The 20,243-nt window shown below is 44.7% G+C and overlaps 1 long non-coding RNA gene across 1 annotated transcript; it reads left to right on the plus strand.

Annotated features, from left to right (window-relative positions):
• Positions 1-392: 392 nt before the first annotated feature.
• Positions 393-14,364, plus strand: LOC149351760 (uncharacterized). The gene is made up of 3 exons (XR_016289507.1): positions 393-410; positions 2,163-2,328; positions 13,279-14,364. It is a non-coding gene; the product is annotated as an uncharacterized LOC149351760 (long non-coding RNA).
• Positions 14,365-20,243: the final 5,879 nt, after the last annotated feature.

Genomic DNA, 20,243 nt, shown 5'->3' on the forward strand with positions numbered 1-20,243 from the left:
TGTGTGTGAAATTACAGGCATTTTTACGGAAATTTTCTGTTGTCATACAGAGAATATCTGTTTTGCGCCCTTAACAGAAACACGTTCACGCAAAAGAAAGTAATTTTCTGTTTTTGGAGCCGCAACACGCCCATTTCACCGAAAGTTGGTGACGTAAGCACCACCGTTACACAAAAAAGTGATCCGAAAAACCTTTGCTACTTTTCATCAATCACGTTACATATTTTAAGCGTCAAAAAGTTTCTACGCGCAATATTAGCGCGCAGAATGAGAAGCAGTACTATTTGCTGCGATCCTGCATTCATCGATTGACGGCATCATGGAGGACGGCATGGACGTGAACCGGGAGCTAGGATAATACCGGCGTGCTGTGTCCGTGATTTTCGCTGATCAGACCGTTCGCACACAAGGTGAGTGGTGCACATTTTTACCGGCATGAATGATACGCTTTTTGTCGTCTTTTGGGAGTATTGTTGCGGGCTTGTACTGCTGTTGAACAGGGCAGTGAAGATAAATCGCCGGCGGACATTGAGCGTGCCCACCACAGCCGCTTCACCGCCGATGCGTCACTGCTGCTTTACTGTCTCTCACAAAAGGTGCACAGCGCGCGGAAGAGAGAGGAACACAAGCGATAAACACGGAAGAGTGCGATAGTTTGCGGGAAAATGCACAAATTTTGCTTTGTCTGGAGATATGCACTCCTAAAAGAACCGAGTGAGTAAGCGCGGGAAATTTTAGGCCAGGGAAGTACGCGATTGGTTAGCGGAGGAGGACGTCAAAGAGCGCGGGATTTTCAAATTCGTTTCTCGTCTAAGAAAGGATCATAAGTGTACGTTGTGTCTTTTTATTTTTATTGACGTTTATTCATGCCGGTACAAGTAATGCAGTAATTGTGTTCATTTTGTAAGATTTAACTGATCTTATCTTTGGGCCGAAATAGCGTTGCACAGGTCAACGCAGGCTGAAAAGTTTCTACACAGGCGTTTCAAATGCCGTACTTGCGCTGTCACAGGGAAGTTTTTCAATGGCACTGATGTCATTGGAGCCGACATTCGAGATTTTTGAGCGCCTTCGACACGCGAGCTCAGTCCATATCCTCCAATGTCAATCGCATCGCTTCGGCCAGCCTGTGGAATAGGTCAAGGGAGGAGTAACTTTATGAAAGATGGCCAAATTATGCATATTAAAATACAAATTAAAAGGGGGGGGGGGAATCCTAGGCTGGAGGCGCGAGCCACCGCCCGATACGAAGGGTTAAGCCACTACCATCCATACATCCGCCCGCCCACAACCGTGCCGCGCGTGTCTGCTTGGGCTCTGTGGCTGTTGAATACGATATCTGCTGCTTGCGTTTTTCTGGTGCTTCTATAGTAAATAGTTCGCGTACTCGCTAAATGGGCGCTTCGAGATAACAGTACACCATTCAGCATTCACTACGCGAGCTCGAACTTTCCGCAGCACTGCGCCGATCACGACGACTGCTCACCTTAGTACCTCGTACTATGCTACTTAAAACATAGTCATTTACAAACAATTTGCTCGGTTGCTTGAGATAAAACGCAAGCTGCGCTCTACTTATGTTAAATAATTCCCCTGTGACCTAGTAGTGTGACATTTGAGGGGGCTGGCAGGTGCAAGGTTATTCACTACCGGTCGGCCGGATTAACTGCAGTGCTAGGACAGTCCCTTGACACCACTCGATGGAGGGCCTCATTTGCTCTTGAGAGGCATTTACACTGTGTTCTTGGGCTGCATTTGACTAAAACGGTGCAATGTTTATGTATTGTAGATAATCCAGCACTTGTAAATGCCTATGCTGATTTTAGGGCCTTTATATGTGGTTGACGCTTATTTGTATACACTCCAAAGCATTTCACCACGCATTGTTGGGAAAAATAAGAGCCTGAGCAAGCGCAGAAATGACTTATTTATGCTTGTACTCTGCTGCATGCTTATTTGTAACTGGTTTAAAGTTGCAGCTTTCACATGGTGCTACTTTAGTAGACAATTCTTATACGCATTTAACTCCCTCTTATGCCAGGGATCTGCCAGTGATGACGACATCGGGGACATGCCATGTTCTCCTTTCATCATTGCAAAAGGTATAACTCTGTGGTACTGCACTCGGGCGAGCATTCCTGATTTAAAACTTGTTTGTGCAGGAGGCAGTTTCCTTACTGCAAGGAGCTTCACCATATGCATCGACACCCTGCCAGTGATGCACGCAGCCAACCCATGCCAGGCTTTCAAGCTTATGTTTTTGGTGAACTTTGCTTTCAATGTTGTGTACCCCAAGGAAACAAGCCTCTGCCTGGAGTTCACACAGCAGTAAGTACCTATATCGCTTGTTAACTGAGTTGTGATAACCTTTCTTGTTTTGGTTTTGCCACTTCTCAAATACGCAGTGATAATAAAAGTTATAGGTACATACCACTTTATCATAAGACCTTTTTATGAAAATGCTAACAAAGTGCAAAAGCAATTTTTAAAAAAAGTAAGAAAATGTTTGCTGAACCCAGGCAACGAATCAGCTATGGAATGAAATTTTGCTGCTGCTGCTGCTTGGTTAATGCAGCTGGTAAAATAGCGCTCTGAAAAAATCTGCGGAAAGGAAAGACAGATAAAACTATTTTTTGTGGAGTTGATCTTCAACCACTTCTTCACAGATTATGGCTATACTACCTGCATTGCATGGTGCCCAGTCACTAATATGAAAGGGTTGGAAGGGGTACATGGTACTATATTGCTTATGAGATTATGTAGCAGTATATGGCTATATTGGTGGAAGTCATACACGTTGCTTGCTCATAGGGGTCATAGATACTTGTCCAGAGGAGCACAGAACCTGGGGGAGAGGGTTTACTGAAGAGTGCATATGTGCATGCAATACCAGTAACCCTTTTGTGGCCATGTAACCATCCATTGTTTATGGATAGATTTGAATGTGTTGCCATGCAGATTTGATGGATTTGACGTCGTAGATGGTACTTCGCAGAAATTGTCAGCATTCTTTCACTATTAGTAAGTACGAGGACTTGTGTTCATGTAACTGTGCGATGAACTTTGTGATGGTTTGATCGCATTTACACTACGGCTGCTGGAGCTTCTTTGATTGTGAGCTCTGGCAGCTGATGTGGTTCTGGCGTTATTTGGAGGGTATGCTATATTTTGTATTTTGTTTTTGTATTTTGTGGTGCTTAATCGGTGTTCGGATAGGATAATTGATGAGGATTTAAATATTTGTCCAATGTCTGGTGCTTTTCATTGCTGTATTATGTGGAAACACGTTTGTCTTGTAATCTAAGCCAATTTTTAATACTCTGCACTTTAAAATAAAAGTTTGAAATATGAACACACTTAGTGGAGACAACTTATGCTCAGAAGAATAAAGGTTATGTTAACCATTTGTGTTAGAGAAATGGAACAGAAAAAGCAAAGATAGCTTCATAAGTCGCATTGAAGCTGTACTTTCGTCAAGAAGAAATCAGCTGCCTCAAATAAGAGCAAATCTATTTTGATTGCAGCGTTTGAAGTTTCAGTATATAGTTTTTTGCTGTGAATAGATCATGTATACTGTACATTACCATTGGACACTGTGTTTTCCCGTCTGTTCAGTATTCAGAGGATTTTGACTTAGTCGGGGAAACCATGGAAAAGTCAGGGAACTGAAAGAAAGTAGCTTGCTTGACACCCTGGTTTAGTGGCGGGTCATGCATGGTGTTTGTACTTATCATGTCAGTCAACATGACTGGAATCATGGTGTAAGTGTACAAGCCTTTGCAACCACAGTGCTTCATTTTTGCAGCCAATGTTTTGAGCACACTAAGTCAATGAGGCTTCCTTGTTCACGTTAGCAGTCATTTTGTGAGTTCTGTCAAAAAATAATCTTCTTTAGCTCCAGCATTTTTTGGAATTGCATTCATCTGCAAAGTCTTTTGTCTATATAACTCACAATGGGGTTATTAAATAGAGCAGTGAAATTTTTGTATGGTGTGCTCTCACTACTGACTGCGAGAGGAGGCTGTGGCTAAAGGTACGCCGGATGGACCCGGTGCATTTCCTCCCCTTAGTACGTTGGGTAGACCCGGAGCATTTTTTTTCCAAATACATCGGACAAATCTGAGAGTGTTTTTCAAAGTCCGGCCATTTGATTTTTGCCTGGCAGTCTGCTCGATTTACTCTCATAGTTCTCCTTTGAATTCTATGAGGATTAGTCATACCTTGGGCTCAAGAATGTTTACTCACTGCCCGGAATGGGCCAATTGGTGTTTGGCGCACATGATCTGAGAGCTCCATGCAATGAACTGCTTGATCGCATGACAAACACCATGTTCTCCGGTTGCACCGTTCACCACATCTCGTTTGATTAGGGTGTGTGAACTGCAAAATTATCCCTGGCTATTTCCATGCAGCATGGTGCACATGTGTGCTTTTCTGTTGTACGGTGAAGTCCGCTATGTGAACTTCAAGGTTTGTTTACTTGCGACGATCCGCTGTCCCTCAGTCGAAGCTGAGTGCGTGTGCAGGATCAGTGCTCCAAATACACGTGTGGTGTGTGGCATTGGCTGAGAAGGGCCCATTGGCTCATGCTAAGCTCGAACCACTCAATATGTGCAAATTTCCGCCTGAAAGACCAAGCAGCGAGCTAGGCACTTTCCTTGTATTCCCCTCAGAAATGTCAATGTTGGCCCGGAAGTGGTCTGTACATGCTTCCTGCTTTGTGGTTGCTCCTCCACAATGTTCTTGTGTATTGTGGTGGAGTATCTCTTCGAGTCACCTAGGTCAACGCTGTAAATAAATTCCCCATACTATTGCTTTTGCATGGCTGTGAGGCATAATATAAATATTTTAAAGATGAATATTATATCAGGCCGCCGCGGTGGCTCAGTGGTTATGGTGCTTGGCTGCTGACCCAAAAGACGCGGGTTCGATCCCGGCCGCGGCGGCTGGAATTTCTTTGGAGGAGAAATTCTAGAGGCCCGTGTAATGTACGATGTCAGTGCACGTTAAAGAACCCCAGGTGGTCGAAATTTCCGGAGCCCTCCACTACGGTGTCTCTCTTAGCCTTAGTCGCTTTGGGACGTTAAACCCCATAAACCAACCCAACCAACCAATATTATATCTGGTGATAAAAAAGAGCTAGCATTATGTTTCTTATGTAATACGGATAGGTGCATCTAGGAATATGCGTGCTGTGCAGAGCATAGGTGCTCGATCTAGCAAGCATTCTGCTGCGCTTCAGTGCTGGTGATAACTTGCTTAAATTATGAGCAGAGCTGACAGATTACAAGACCAGTGCGAAAGCACCAAGCCGCTGGTGCACGCCGCGTAGCTTGCTGCTTATATATGTGAACTGGTGCGAGCGATGGTAGTGCTATATGCACGTGCAACCGGGTGTGAAGACATATATCTGAGATTTTTTGGGAGAGCTGGGCTTGTTTTACTGCATCTGAATGACAGCCGGCGATATAAGAATGGGAAAACTTCCATTTGAAACTCCTCACAAGTCACAATATGTGGCATGCAACTTGCAAATGCTTCGCAGAGAAGAGTGTTGCACGCAGCAGTAGTGCACTGGTTGGCAGCATCCACTATCATGTTGGATGAGATTTAGCCATGGGCCGGAAGCTACATCCTCCATACGCTCAGTGAGAATGAACAGTCTTTGAGGTGTATCTTTAGACACTGCAGCGAAAGAAAAGCGGAAATTAGAAAAGCGGAGAGTTTAGTTAGGCTTGTGTTGGATACATTGTGCTGCGGGAAGGACGAAAGAAGAAAAAGATGCAAAAAATTCTTTTTACACTATATGATATATGCAGATGCCTCCAGAGATGCGGAAAAGAGGGAAGTGTGCTTGGTATGCGTCCAATGTCTCATAAACAATGGCCAAGGGCAGATCTCTGAATAACATGCAACTTTTCATTTCCAGCAGTTTGTAGATTTCATGCCAGTGTCCTTGCATGGAGTTAAGGACCCCATATTTAACTAAGTAATCAGTGATGACAGTTACCAAACAACGCTTTGCCAGTAGCTTCCCAGTCTGTGTGCACAGGCGTATACGGTAGCAGAACAGTCCCTCAAAATACACAGTGATTCACAAGTACCACCTTAAGGTGTGTCCCAGCCTCCGTACTTTCTTAATTTTCTCCTTTCAGTAAGTGTAACCCCTGCAACATTGCCAGGTAATTTTGGCAGTATCACGTTGCCTTTAGGGACGACCTTACCGCACCTTGTGTGAGCCCTTGCTGAGGCCCATACTTGCAAAGCCTCTCATTATTTCCTTTTGTTTATATTACCTTTTTATATTGCAATTTTTTTTTCGGTATTTTTCAGAGGGAAGCCTAATTGTAAAACAAAATTGTGCTTTACAGTACATTACCACAAGCTGTGCCCTTAGATGGCTGTAGCATGAAGGGATACTACAAACCAATAGCGGCAACCGGAAGTCGCCACCACAATGCCACCGAAGGTCACGGACCACCGACTTCGCAAGCAGATAGTACGGTTTAAAATATAGAAAAGCAAAGAGGCTTGCCACTGAAAGATGAGTTTAGTTACATGAACTGAAAATGCTGACACCTTCAGATCCTCTTCTAAAAGTGCAGGCATAAGCAATGCATAGATATTATATGTCGGATCAAAATTTCTTTAATAAATCAACCAGTCCGAGGGACATAAATAGAATGGGCATCAAAGTGACACAAATAGTATAGTTATTCAAAGAGAAGTGGCAGCAACAAGATCCCAGTAATGAAAGGACCGATAAAGAGCTTATTTGGTAAGAAACAGTCGCATAGAGTGAGCTCCCGATTTATCCAAGCGAGTCAGTTGTTTCTGTTGCAGTGCCCCAGAAGCACTTGCACTTGCGTTACGGGGAAAAAAAAACAATACTTATTAGATGGCGCAGCATGATGCACTTTTCACCAAGGTATCTTTGCCACCGTTGTACACATTTCTTTTTCGGTACTCATGAAATTGCTAGCTAGAAGGGAGGCATCAGAGGCAAAAAAGCACTCACTTCAGTCATTTCATTTTCTGTGAAGTGCTTGATCACATTCTTCACCATCACGTGAAATATTTTATTCTAAATTGTTTTGCTGCAGTAGTGAACTGCCACATCTGGCACACACCTAAATGCTCTTTCATGACTGTCATATTAACCAAGAAGCTCAGGTAATCGCAGAAAGTTTTCGTTCTTTAGAGTGAAAAGCTAGAGCAACACTTTCTGTTGGGCAAAGAGCTGCACAGAAGGCGGCAACGTGGATGCTGAACTGCCAACTTTTATATCGGAAGAAACGGGGACAGCTATTTGTACACCTTCCTAGCTGTCGTATACACGACGAAAAAAGCTAGGCAAAGTCCATTTGATATGAAAGCTTGTATCACGGAACAACAAAATAAGACAAAAACATTCGACAAGGAGATTTTTTTTAGGCGGAAAAGACAGGGAATGGGCCAGCAAGAATTTGCGCAGCTGTATCTATGAAGCAGCAAAAATCCAAAGGTTGCGAAGAATGGCCAACAAGAAACATGCCAAAAACCACGATGAAAACAAGTGAAAAAATAAGACATGCTCTTGAAGGTTACAAGTGATAGAAGAGATAAAGAGCTCAGAGGGCAGCAAGTAACAGGCCAAAAAGCTAAAAAGTTAAAAGTGATAAAATTTGACAATGAGGGAAAAGACGAAGTGTAAAACCAGGAGCAAGTGGTGAAGGCAAAAAATTTAAAAAATACTGCTGAAGACCCAGGATACACATGATGAGACAAGTGTTGTGTAGCTAAAACCAGGCATTGGATGGCAGGTAGGGTAGTTCTTTTTCTGATAATGAATAATGCAGCCATCTTGGCATTCACTGTCGGAACTGTAAAATTTTGGAAACAGGACGTTTATCCGAATTTCAAACAATGGAATTCATAGCGAAGAACAAGAACTCACTGGCTTGTGAAATCATAAAAGCAGGCAAGGTACTGGCAATGAAGGACCAGTGCATAAGGAAACCTTCAGTTTCATTATTTGAAAAAGTACCAGCCTATTTGTCATGCAATAGCAGTTTTTATATATGCAACACTTGTCTCACCATGTGCACCCTCGGCCTTCAGTCGTATTTTTCATTTTTTGCCTTCACCACTTCTGGTTTTACATTTGGTCTTTGACCTCATTGTCACTTTTGCGACTTTAATCTTTTTAGCCTTTTGCCCTGTTATTCATTGGCCTGTGACGTTTTTATCACTTTTATTGGTTTTAGCTTTCAAGACCATGTCTTGTGCACTTGTTTCCACCCTGGTTTCTTCCATGTTCCTTGTTGGCCATTCTTCACTAACTGCTTTTCTGCTGTGTCCTAGAAACAGCTGTGCAGATGCTTACTGGCTTATTCCCTCTGTTTTTTCAGACTAAAAAAACCACTTGTCACATTGTTTCGGGGTATCTCCTGATATGGTTTCACCTTTTTTTGCCATGTGTGCTGACAGGAAACTGTACAAAAGTTGATCATTCAGTACTTCAGTCCATGTGGTCCTCCTTCTGTGTAGTCTGTTATTTTTTTTGCCCTGGTTCCTCACAGATTGCAAAAAGCCAGTCTGAACAGCCATGAAATACCATATATGCCTTTTATCTTGATGAGGTGCTCTAAGAAATTCTTGAAGAGTTTCTTCGCTTGTGCCATGATGAGTTCATGCTTCTTGTCAGTGCATTTGCTATGCTTCATTCTTAGACTTGCCTCTGTGCAAGCTTGATTTGGTGCGAAGTGATTTGTCAAATATTCGAGGCTTCTAAGAATCTGTGCCATGTGCCTCCAGTCATTTTATCCAGTTGCCGCTGGTGATTACATGGGATCCCTGTCAAAGAGCTTGCAGCACAAACAGAATACTCTGTCTTAATAAGTTAAATATCCAGCGTCCACTGAAGACTTGTTTTTGAGGTGTCTTTGAGAAACCTTGTTTAGGATATATGGTAATGCTCACCTAGGAGAAATTGATTAAAAGGAAAGGATTCCCACTGGAAAATATTAAATGACAGCCATGTTGAACCTCATTTCTTAGATGAAAAATGTCCAAGGAATACATGGTTCTAATGTACCCCACCCCCCTCCTTCAAATCCCCCCCCCCTTCCAGTTGCACCCATGAATCTGCCCCTGCAATAACCACTAAAATGTCTTGAATGGTTGTAATATTCGGTCACGGACGAGACCGGCCAGATTTACTTTGGTGTTATCGTAGTCAACATGTGTTACGTTGGTGTACATATCCGTGAAGCAGCAGAGAAATGGTATCCAGATTTTTAAGTTGTGTGTTAGTTTCCTAGAACCATGAGCACAGTCCACCTGTCCCACTTTTCATGCAATCTCTCTTCTCTGGGTCGCTGTCTTTCACCATACTGGCCTTCCCAGGGCATTTCCGCTTCTTTTGAAACCATTATTTAGCTCATGAAGCTGATGTTTTAGTGTTGCCTGCTTCGCTTTTAATAGTGACTACAAAAAAGCCAGCATAACAAAATTTTGATAGCGTTAAATTGGGTGACAGGAAAATTGAAACCTTTTTCCAGTTGGATATGTAGAAAATGGTACAAGCGTTATATTTATCATCACGGATTCCTTCTGTTCCTAATAACAGTGCCTTGGCTGCAGATTGGTGTGAAGAAGGTCTGGCGTACCACTTTTCTGCATACACAGGGCAAAAGTTTAGTGGGGCGAAACAGCTATTGTCGACATGAGCTGAACTTATTCAGGTTAAACAGTAGGCCGTGCAAAGTTAGCCAGGCTAGATCAGGTTAGTTTTAACCTTAGTACGATAATTCATCTTGTTCCTGTACTTTAAAAAGGGCTTTTTCCATCGTCTCTGCTTTTTCTTGAAAACTGTCACAATGCACCAGCAATTTTAGCACTTCGGCATTCTTTTTCTTTCATAAATTGTCTTGCTTAGAACTGCGCATAAGGCAAGACAGCTTGTTAGGAGAGTTCATTTGCTCAGTCCATAGCTACAATGCAAGAGGCAGGACAGGTGATTGGGTAGAAGTAAACGAATTTCAAAGTAAAAACAAACCATGCCGACATAATGCCAGACACAGGAAATCAAATCTCTGTTTCTAAGTTGCCAGAACGCTGCACAAAATTTTTGTCTACATCTATGCACATAGCAACAATAGTAGCACTACAACCATTCTCTACAAAATCATTCAAATTTTCTGTCCCCATTTTCTCGCCATTCAGAATTAAAAACATTTTTTTGTCCAAGACAGGTATTTCTTGTGAACGAGTAACTATGGGCTCACAGTCCAAAATCCCGTGAGTCTCAAAGATGATGATTAGCAAAAAGCCCAGTCTACATTTAGGTCTGTAATTAACGCCTAAAATCAAGCAGTGCCGCTCTGCAGTGGCAACCGCTGGGTGCCTAAAAGAAGAACTAGCTATAATGAAATTCTCACAGAGCAGAGCATGCAAAAGGGAGAGAAATGGTGCACACATTATTTCCTACCACCATTAAATGCAATACAGCTTGACACAGTCAGATGTGTTCCGATTTAGATAATGTACAGGGCGTGCTGAAGGCAGTATTAAGTTCAAAGATGGAAAGAATCTGCACAACTGAGACGGGACAAGGGCTAAGCAGTGAACTGACAAAGCTCTCTAAGCACAACTCTCCTCCCCTACCCCTTTCCCTTCTGCCGCAGCAGAGCTTACAGGTGGAAAGAATGTCATTTAGATGGTCCTGCCCGCAACAAACGACACCTGAAACTATGCCGCGTCTGTAAGGTGCATGCACCCTTTGCAACCCTCTACAGTAGCGAGTTATGCACTCATTTTGGCATGCTTCAGGCATACATATTGTCTCCCTCATTTTGAAGAGCTCTGGAAATGTCTCTTTTGGAGGTCAAGGGACAGAGGGAAGGCGGGTAGAGGATGGGAGGATGTAGCATAACACCCACAGGGCAACTCAGCATCCCCATTTTGGTGACGTCTTGTGCGATTGCACCGGTCACCCTCCCCTAAGGCTGGCATTGCTCCCACTTGTCGGAGACAGGTTCACTGCTAATGGGAAGTTTGGGTTTTTTCTCTTCTGTATTTTGATTTGCATTCATTTGAGCGTGAACTGTTAGGCAATGCTTCATATTGTGACTATAGCTGGATACAACTGAAGAATGCAGCAGCAAATGCCCCTATGGTGTTGAATGATTCTGACGACTTCATTGTTAATTCCCATGCACTTGCTAATCCATCACACCAGCTGGCAAAAGGAAAGGATAAACCACAAATTAGCCAAAATAACCACAACATCGTAATGGTTGGTTGGTGCCGTCGACTGGAAGACTTCCTTTTTGCGGCATTTGAGCCTACAGTCTTGAATTGTATACTATGCAAGATAACCCGTGCATACAGCATTGCATATTGTTGTGGCATATACCTCGCTATGTGTGCCTCAATAAACTGGCTCCTCAGTCAATTACGTGAGGATTGCTGATGAGAGATACAGCATTGTTATTGCTGCATTTGACATGAAGCTTTCTTGATGGGTGCGCTGTAAGCCGCACATATTTCTTCCAAAGTGCATCTGTAGGGGGGAATTTATATGTGGAAGGAGTGAGGAGCCCAGGATGCTGTACAGACACGCTCAGCTGTGTTGACTAGCCTCGAGGACTGCTATGCGCGATAGTGAAAGTACCTTTTCCTTGCAGCCCAGTTCAAACTGAGCATAAGCCAGGATACTGAAAAAGGCTGTTAGTACTTGCATTGTTGAGGCCTGCATGTGAGCCGTACTAGCGGCGTATGGGGAAAATGCTACAGCACTGAATATGTGCGACTTCCAATGCTCAACGAAAAGTTTTATTCAAAGCTATTGCTTAATTTTGTTTTGATTCTGCCTACAGAGAATATTTTGTGTGCATTCTGCATGTTGCTTGAGGTTGTGGTCAGAAAAGTTTCATCACTCAGGGCAGCAGGCACTTTGCACTATTCTTGGACAGTGGAAGCTGAGTGCAGATTTAAGAGGGTAACGTCACATTCACGTAACAGCTTGCTCTGCAGCACTAGACCTCATTTTAGACTTCCGTATCACTAGTTGGGCATTAGTAATACAAACAAGCCTCTGCTCAGTTCTGTTAATTCCATCTTCACTAAAATGTGCATATCCCTCGTCATGCATCTGAATCTCTGTAAAGACAAAACACGTCAATATGTGCTGCAAAATTACTTATTACCTGTCAAAAGATGTTTGCTTACGGCTGTGCTTTCGGGTGACACAGAATAGGCATGCTGATGATTCGGCCTATGTATACATAGACATTGCTACTCTGGTGTCAGAGAGCGCTTTGAAGGAACATTGAATGGAAACTGAAGTTGGCCTTTGTCGAGAGGCTAGTCTGATTGCAAGGAGACTGAAATGGTGCTTTTACAAGCTACATAAAATGAAGAAACAAAGTGCAGGTGTTGTCATCATTGCCTCATTTTCTAAGTAGACTGCAATCTACTGACACGTCAGATTTCTGGGTGCAGATAACAAGGCCCTATGCAGCCCCGCAACTAACTTCAAAATGTGGTCATGAAGTCCTTTTCGGTGTATACATCAGAATTTGAATTTAGTGACTGGAAAATTTCTAAATGTAGTTTTCTCAGCAATAAATGCATTTTTTCGCTGCCACACTGACATCAACAAAATGGTTTGATTCGATTTATTGGGGGTTAACGTCCCAAAGGGACTTACGCCATGAAGGACGCTGTAGTGAAGGGCTCCGGAAATTTCAACCACCTGGGGTTCTTTAACGTGCACTGAATTTGCACAGCACACGGGCCTATAGAATTTCGCATTCATCGAAATTCGGCTGCCGCGGCCGGTATCAAACCCACGTCTTTCGGGCCAGCAGCCGAGCACCATAACCACTGAGCCACCGCGGCGTGCAACAAATTGGGAAAGTGCAGACAGAATGAATTTTTCCCAATAACAACAGGTTTCATGGAGTTGTTTTTGCATCCCATTAAAAACTAGTGTTAGAGTTCAGTGAGCAGCTTTCACGCAAGTAACAAAACGCTATGGTTGTTAAAAACCTTATTAAAGTGAACATTTAGGAAAGGTTTATTTTGGCTTGAAGTCTGGTTTTGTACTGAGTACTAAAGACTACTGGATATATTCACTAGTGCACACAATGAAACTGAAATGTGGGCTACAAAGGAATTAAATTTTGGGGTAGGAGGAGGGGTGCAGTCTTCTTGCAATGTTTATTACTTCTTTGAAGACAGTATACATATGCTCACTGTCCGAGGAGTAACAATGTTCTGTCCTTGTTTCAGGACCATTGCAGCTGTGAATCCTGTCCGGGGAACGAAGGCAGAGCACTCGAAGAAGAAGCAACACTGCCCCTCTTCAAAAGTTCCTTCCCTCATCATGCAAGACTGACTTTTAACTGTTCTGAAATCTGACAACTTTTTTAATCAATATTTTGTGTACGCTGTGATAAACCAAACAGCCTGTGGCATGACTTATCATGCAGTAGTCACAAGAGTGGATGTTCTATGTATAGAGAATCAATGTTATATGGTTACACTGATAAGTCAAACAGCTTGTGGCATGCTTTATGTCCTGTTGCTTCTATCTCACTTCATTTCGTACTAGTGTCAGGCAAGACACAATTTGCTTAAGATGCCTTATTTATGCTTATACTTGCTGTTACACTTCAGTGGCTGGTTGTATGAATTGTAGCACTACTTTCTATCTTGTCTGTGTTACTTTTTTCATTTTAAAGTTATTGTAGTCTCAAGATAAGACGTACTAACTGGAGTGAAAAAATGTTTTGCAGTTACACTGTGATAAGGCAAACAGCCCGTGGCATGCCTTATGTCCTGTTGCTTTCATCTTGCTGCTTAATGCAGCACTAGTCATGAGCAAAGCATATTTTTCCAATACTCTCCTTTTGCGTATGCTTGCCTTTAGTTTAGTGACTGGTTGTGTTCATTGTTCAGGTATTATTACTTTGTGTCGTATTCATTGTATTGTATTACTATTTTAGAGTGAATCATGCCATTCTGTATGACAGAAAGGCACAGGTTTCGTTTCTACTTTACTTGCCATTACTGCATATTTTGCATGCTTTTACTGTATGCCTGTAGGGCAGGCAGGGCAACGTAAGTTTCTTTTTTTCTTCGGCCACCCTCCTACCGTTTAACTTAAGTGATGCTGAAAGATATTACTGTATAGTAAAATATCAGCCATGATTGCATTGTTTAACACTGCATATTTTCCAATATTCTTGAATACTCACTTGCCTTTGCTTGTGATTGTTTAAAAGTGGTGAAATATTTTATTCTATTGAAATGTGGCAGCAGTCCTAATGTTCTGTGTCTGTTTTTATGTCAGTCATTAAAAGATGATGTGAAAGAAATAAAGTGTGTGAAATGACAGAACATGGAGCTTCACTGAAAATTTCTGTGAGTCATGAAAAAAAACCTGTGAAATGACAGAAAAAAGTAAAAACAGAAAATTTCTGTCATCCTCACAGACATTTTCTGTTAATTGTTAACAAGAAACCCTGTGAAATGATAGAAAAAGTAAAAACAGAAAACATACAATAACAGAAAATTTCTATCGTCTTAACAGAAATTCTATGTTAGTCGAAAACAGAAAAGATCTGTAAAATGAAAGAAAAAGTAAAAAACCGAAAACATAGCATAACAGAAAATTTCTGGCAGGCCAGCTGCCAGAAAATTTCTGTTTTTTTCAATAAATATTTTTTACAGTGTATGATGTGGCTGTGCGCCCCTCCACACGCTTGTTATCCTATCATAAGCAAAAACAGCTATCGTTTATGCCCTACGTGAGAAGATTCAGTTTTCTCACGTGAACGCGCATTTTGCTGCTGAAGTAAAAGTCTTCACCGTAAAAGCGCATAGTCTAGGGCCGCGGTGTGTGGCAGGCGCTGAAATAAGTTTTCAGAGCAGAGGCCACAAAAAAAAGGTGCTCATTTTCGTTTTTTTTCAGCCAAATTATGCTGGGGTTACAATGGGGGGGGGGGGGGGGGGGTATACGCTGTGCACTCGCGCGTTCGGCAGAAACACCCAGCGCGTGTCTAATTCCAACCTGCACGGCCAGTCCATGCCCTCACGCGTTCGTGGCACCGCAAAAAGGAGCGCAGTGCAACCCAGCTACGTAGATCTGCACTTTTTTGCGAGGAGCGGGAAAAGTGTAACAGACCGTTTATTCACTCGTTGTTTTTGAAGCACCGGTTTCTTGTTTTGCTTTTGTTTGTAGATAGAAACTACTGCTGAACATGCATCCACAGCCGGCACACCAAATTTCCTTCAGGCGCCCCATGCATGGAACCTGCGCCACGACCGCGGTTCTTTCGAACGTCAGCCATAGTACTCGTGTGACTGCGACGACCAGTCGAAGGGCCAGTATCACGTGGGGGCTTTTAATTTAGAACGTTGGGGGTGTTTTGGAAGAAAACTTGAGCCTGTTTCGCTAGCGCGTTCTCGCTTCCTTGCATGTGACACGACCGAGAAGAGCGGACGACGACATATTAACGGGAACGCCCACGACCTACTTTTTTTTTTTTGTTAGAAGTCTCAGTGCGCGAGCGTGCACGCTTACGCTGGTGTACCGAGATACGTAAAGCGTGATTTATGCAGCCCCATGTACTCCGAGTTTCGAGTCACCCGCTTGTTTTTGCTCACCGCATATATACGTAATGAGCGCAACGTCGAGCTCGGCGCGGTTGACGCATTAGCGCTTGCCATCTTCTTTTACTTTCTTCGCTTCCTTGCAAGCGCGTAAGCGCCGCGCCGTATGAAATTTCGCCAAGTGCGCGCGAACCAGCTAGTCCATAAAGCGCGCAGTAACTAAAACGAACTTTACTCGCGGCCAGCGCGCGGGCGGCGCAGCACCGACGTTGTCGGTCCCTTCAGCGGTGACGTCGGCGCGTGCGCCCGTAAGCGTATGTAACAAGGCTGCACTCGTACCGGCTGCCGCGGCGATGACACGAGCCCTGCCCCGCGCCGCCGGCTCCCTTGAAGCGCGCGCGGCGCAAAGATGCGACGCCGGCGCCGCGATGCAGCGACAGCAGCCGCACGGGGAGGAAGCGCGCCCGGCCGCGCGTAAAACGAATCCGCGTGGACGCGTTCTATTTGCGCCACGCACGTCCCCGAAGCTAGTGGTGTCGGTGGTGGTGGCTGGGGAACCACATCGGGTTGCGCGTCCTGTTCAGCGCCCGTCGACCCTCTCCGGCGTGCGAATCCCCCGCTAGACTCGTGCGCGCACCTGCGCTGACATTCGAGAGAAAGCGGATGGCGGCGTAGAACGCGCAGGCAGGCGAAACCGTTGCCTCTCTTTTTTTCCTTCTCTGTTTTCCTCTAGTGTAGTCAGTCACAGGCGGTCGAAGTGCGACTTCGCCTTCACTCGAGCACGGTGTGCGATGCGATCGACGTAGCGCGGTCTTCGTGTTACGCGCACATTCCGCGCCTGCTGCCGGAAACGAGACGGAATCCGTGGTCGCGAGGATTGTTTTTCTCGGCTTTGCGAGTTTTCCTCCATTCTCCGAGCCGTTGAAGCCACGACGGCCACGGAACGATCGGGTTCGCGTCCACCGAACCCACTGTGGCCGATGCCTCTCACCGCACGCTCGCTGCGACGCCTTCCCACTGGGTCAGAAATATGCGGGCCTACTTGAAATAAAAAAAAAAAACTTACGGACCGTCAATTTTGCTTCGATGTTTAGACTCCAATTATTCATTACCATCAAGTGCCCACGTTTCTCTCATTAGAACAGCAGTCTCCGCAAATCGTGGGTACGGATAGCGGTTGCACTTGTTGCTAGGACAGTTGGCGTTCGCTCATGACGGTTTTATGGCTTCAGGAAACACCCATACAACGACAGAAGGACGCGGTAAAGCGATCTGTACCGCCCTTGTGCCATTGTTTTTTTTTTTTTGTTGTCTAGCGCTGAAAACGAACCGGAATGTATGAGTAGCTGTCATTAAGAACAGTTTCCGTACTCTTCACCTCACATGTGCTGGAAAGCCACAGCCTGCCTGTCCTTCCTTCTTAAGAATCAAGTGCCTCGGATAAAGCGTATTCTTTTAGTTCGCCGGCTATGTAGACACAAGCTATAGGAAAAGACATGACGTTCCTCTGAACTTATATACAAGAGCTGCCGTCGCGTCTTATAAGCCCAGGAAACTTCGCGTTTATGAGAGCCTAAGCGCTCCCATCCCGCACCGCAGACGCGTATAGCAGGCCTGGGTATTCTCATTTGGCTCGCCTCAGAGGTCAAGTGAACCTGTCCAACCACCACCGCGTAGTCACGGTGGCACAGTCAGATAAACACTCGTTACGCCGGTGGCTCTTTGCAGTCGTGCACACTCTCATGACCTGGTCTTATTGCCTCAAGTTATAAAACAGTTGCCCATCAATAAGCGGCAGTCGTAGCAGCAGCTTCTTATAAATGCACACATAAAAAAACATATTACTCCCTCTAAATGCGGGAGGGCAGTTGCAGGCGCAGCACTCCTCGTAATTGCTGCACGGCATTGGCTTCCACGACGACCTTTACCCTGCTATGGGAATCGAAGGTTGCCAACATGCCCCTCCCCCGCCTCTCTGTACTCGCCTACAGGTAACAACACCAAATCATCTGCAAAAAATGCCTCATGCAACTATGGCGACAATAAGTTTGCAGTTCTTCATCCTGCAGCGCTCTAATACATCCTCGCAAATAATAACAGCCCCACAATGCCACTGAATGGGCCCATTGCGCGCACAGCCGCTATTGTCGGCGCGTGTGAGCGAGGGAGGAGGTAAAGGTAAGGGGGCCCAAGGCCAGCTCTGGAATAGACTGACCAATGGACGGGAAAGAAAACTCACTCATCCTATACTGAGAACCCGTCGCGAGCATTTTCGGATTGAAGGCATAACGAAAAAGAGGAAAAGAAATATTACGAACACTAAATTGTGCAGCAAGAAGTTACCGCACTACCTGTACATTTATTGCGTCGTTCAGTTTCCTGAGTGAGATTCGTCAGACGTCTTACCTGGTTGGAAATAAGGTTCGTCAGGCAGCGCGTGAATATCAACTTTATTTAGGCGCGCAAAAAAACCTTCATAGACCTAAACAAGAAAAAAGCGTGTGAAGATCAGTGTGGAGAGCCACTCTCACATAACTGAGGTTTTGACTGCAACTGCGTCTGACTGCGGAACGCGACGGGTCAGAGACAGCTCAAAAATATTTGCTTTTCTCTCGGAGTAAGCATTCTACGGCATGCCTTGCGCCATTTAGGCAGAGAAAGCCACCCTGAACGTGATAAACAAATAAACAATAGGAGAACCTCGACATTTTTTTTTTTTAACGACAAGCTTCATAAATGCTAACAAAACACGTTGCGGAGTTAGCTGATGATGCATTTTTGCTATAAAAGTAATTCAGCGCTGCTCTTTTTTTCAGATCAGCACACATGTGGACATGACAGGACGAACACCCGTCCTATCATGTTTTTCTGTGTGTTCGTTTGAAATAGCAGTGGCGCTGAATTACCTTTCATTAGCCCTCCATCATGTGGCTGCACGCACGTGACGCCGTGGGTGCGGTAATTAATGGCAGCTCATCGCAGTGCAGGAAATGCACTGGAAATACCTTACTGGAAATGCCTTAGCAAGGGCCTGAAAAATTTGCTCCGGGAAGCTAAACCACGTGGCAGCGTTTTGTGAGCATACAATTGAATATAGCACCACAGGTCAAACACCCTCGACTGCGCGCATCAGAATAAAGCTATTTTTTTGTTCTCGCTGGTGCACCGTACTTGCGCTGTATTACCCTCCTTAATACCATGTCAAATGCTACTAAGCACGTGCGCGGTTAGTTTTGTGCACCAGAGGATTAATTAAAGCTGGAATTTTAAGGATCGAGAAAACAGCGCGTGCTGTTTTCTCGACTCCTTGCGTAATTTGTAAGAAAAGCACGCGTAAGTATCTACAGCGTGGCCAAGGTGGTAGTACGTGATTGTAAGTCACCCAAGGCCTGCTGACCGTGCACCAATACGCCGGCCTCGCAAGTGGCCGGCGATACTCTCAGCGCCGCGCGCAGCTCAGGCTACGAGCTTCCGAGAAAACATTCGACGCGGCTTTCAGACCGTGCATGCGTTCAGCTCACATGGGCATTGCATCAGCTCTGAGATACCTAAACCAGAGAAGGCGTTCTCGCAGGCATCACTCGGTGGCACGAGCTTTGTCCGGCTCGGTTCATTTGTACGGGGCAAAACCGGAAGCCGTGCAGCGACATCAGGGGCTGGCAGGTGGGCAGTCGCGAATTTTTCTACCTCGCCGCCGCCACTTGCGCTGTCTGTTTGAGCGACAACTCGTTTCCTCATATCATCTTTCACATAGCTGACGAACGGAGCTGCGGCAGTGTGCATTGCTCGCGATGACGCAAATTTTAAACGTCGTTGCTTTCGAGCCGAACACAGGGGACAGCGCGAACGCAAGGTCTAATCGTAATCAGTCGGTTCCAGTGCACTTGCTATAGTCGAGATGGCCCATGAGACTGTAGCCGAAGGGCCGATCAATGGAGAGGCAGTCTTAAGGACTAAAAGTACCGCGAATACGACCCCGGATAAATCCAGTAAATGCGAAAACCTCGGTCTCAACATGTTCCGAAGAGTCCTAATTCGAATGGGCTGTTTTCGTTTCGCTTGGGAATAACGTATGTCCGGTCTTTCACGACATAACAATTTTATTCAAACGCCGATGGATGAAGTAAAGGCGGGTAGTTTAGACATTCAATTTCAAAGTGTACTTTGCAGATCTTTTTCGTCCTCTGCCTTTTGAACATGTCTACTTTTCTGAGTGAGTATACGCCTGCACGTATTAAGGCTGGTTCCCATGAGTGGCGCGTCGCAGCGAAAATTTCCAACCTGTTGGAACCTCGCCGCACAATGCCGCGACGACTCAAAACAACTTTCTGCGCCGCGGCGGCAGGATTCGCTAGCCTTTCCGCTTGCATGTGCAACAGACATTAGGCTATTTGCCATCTTTTTATCTCGGCGCATGGAGATGACTGAACTGCCAGCAAGAGAGCTTAAAAATTTTACTTTGTTAGTTAATAAACGATGGTTTCGTTGGCATAATATTGAAGTAAATTTTCCAAACTTCAAAGCACCCGTAAAGTGAAATTTCTTTGTCATAATGGAGCTTGAACTAACGCGATTATGAGGTGGCATGAATCCCGAACAACCCCTGGCACTAGCAGACGTGCTGCTGAGTGAACACGGCG

Source organism: Amblyomma mixtum, chromosome 3, assembly GCF_055824585.1.
Source record: "Amblyomma mixtum isolate Tamu chromosome 3, ASM5582458v1, whole genome shotgun sequence".
NCBI classification, from domain to species: Eukaryota; Metazoa; Arthropoda; class Arachnida; order Ixodida; family Ixodidae; genus Amblyomma; species Amblyomma mixtum.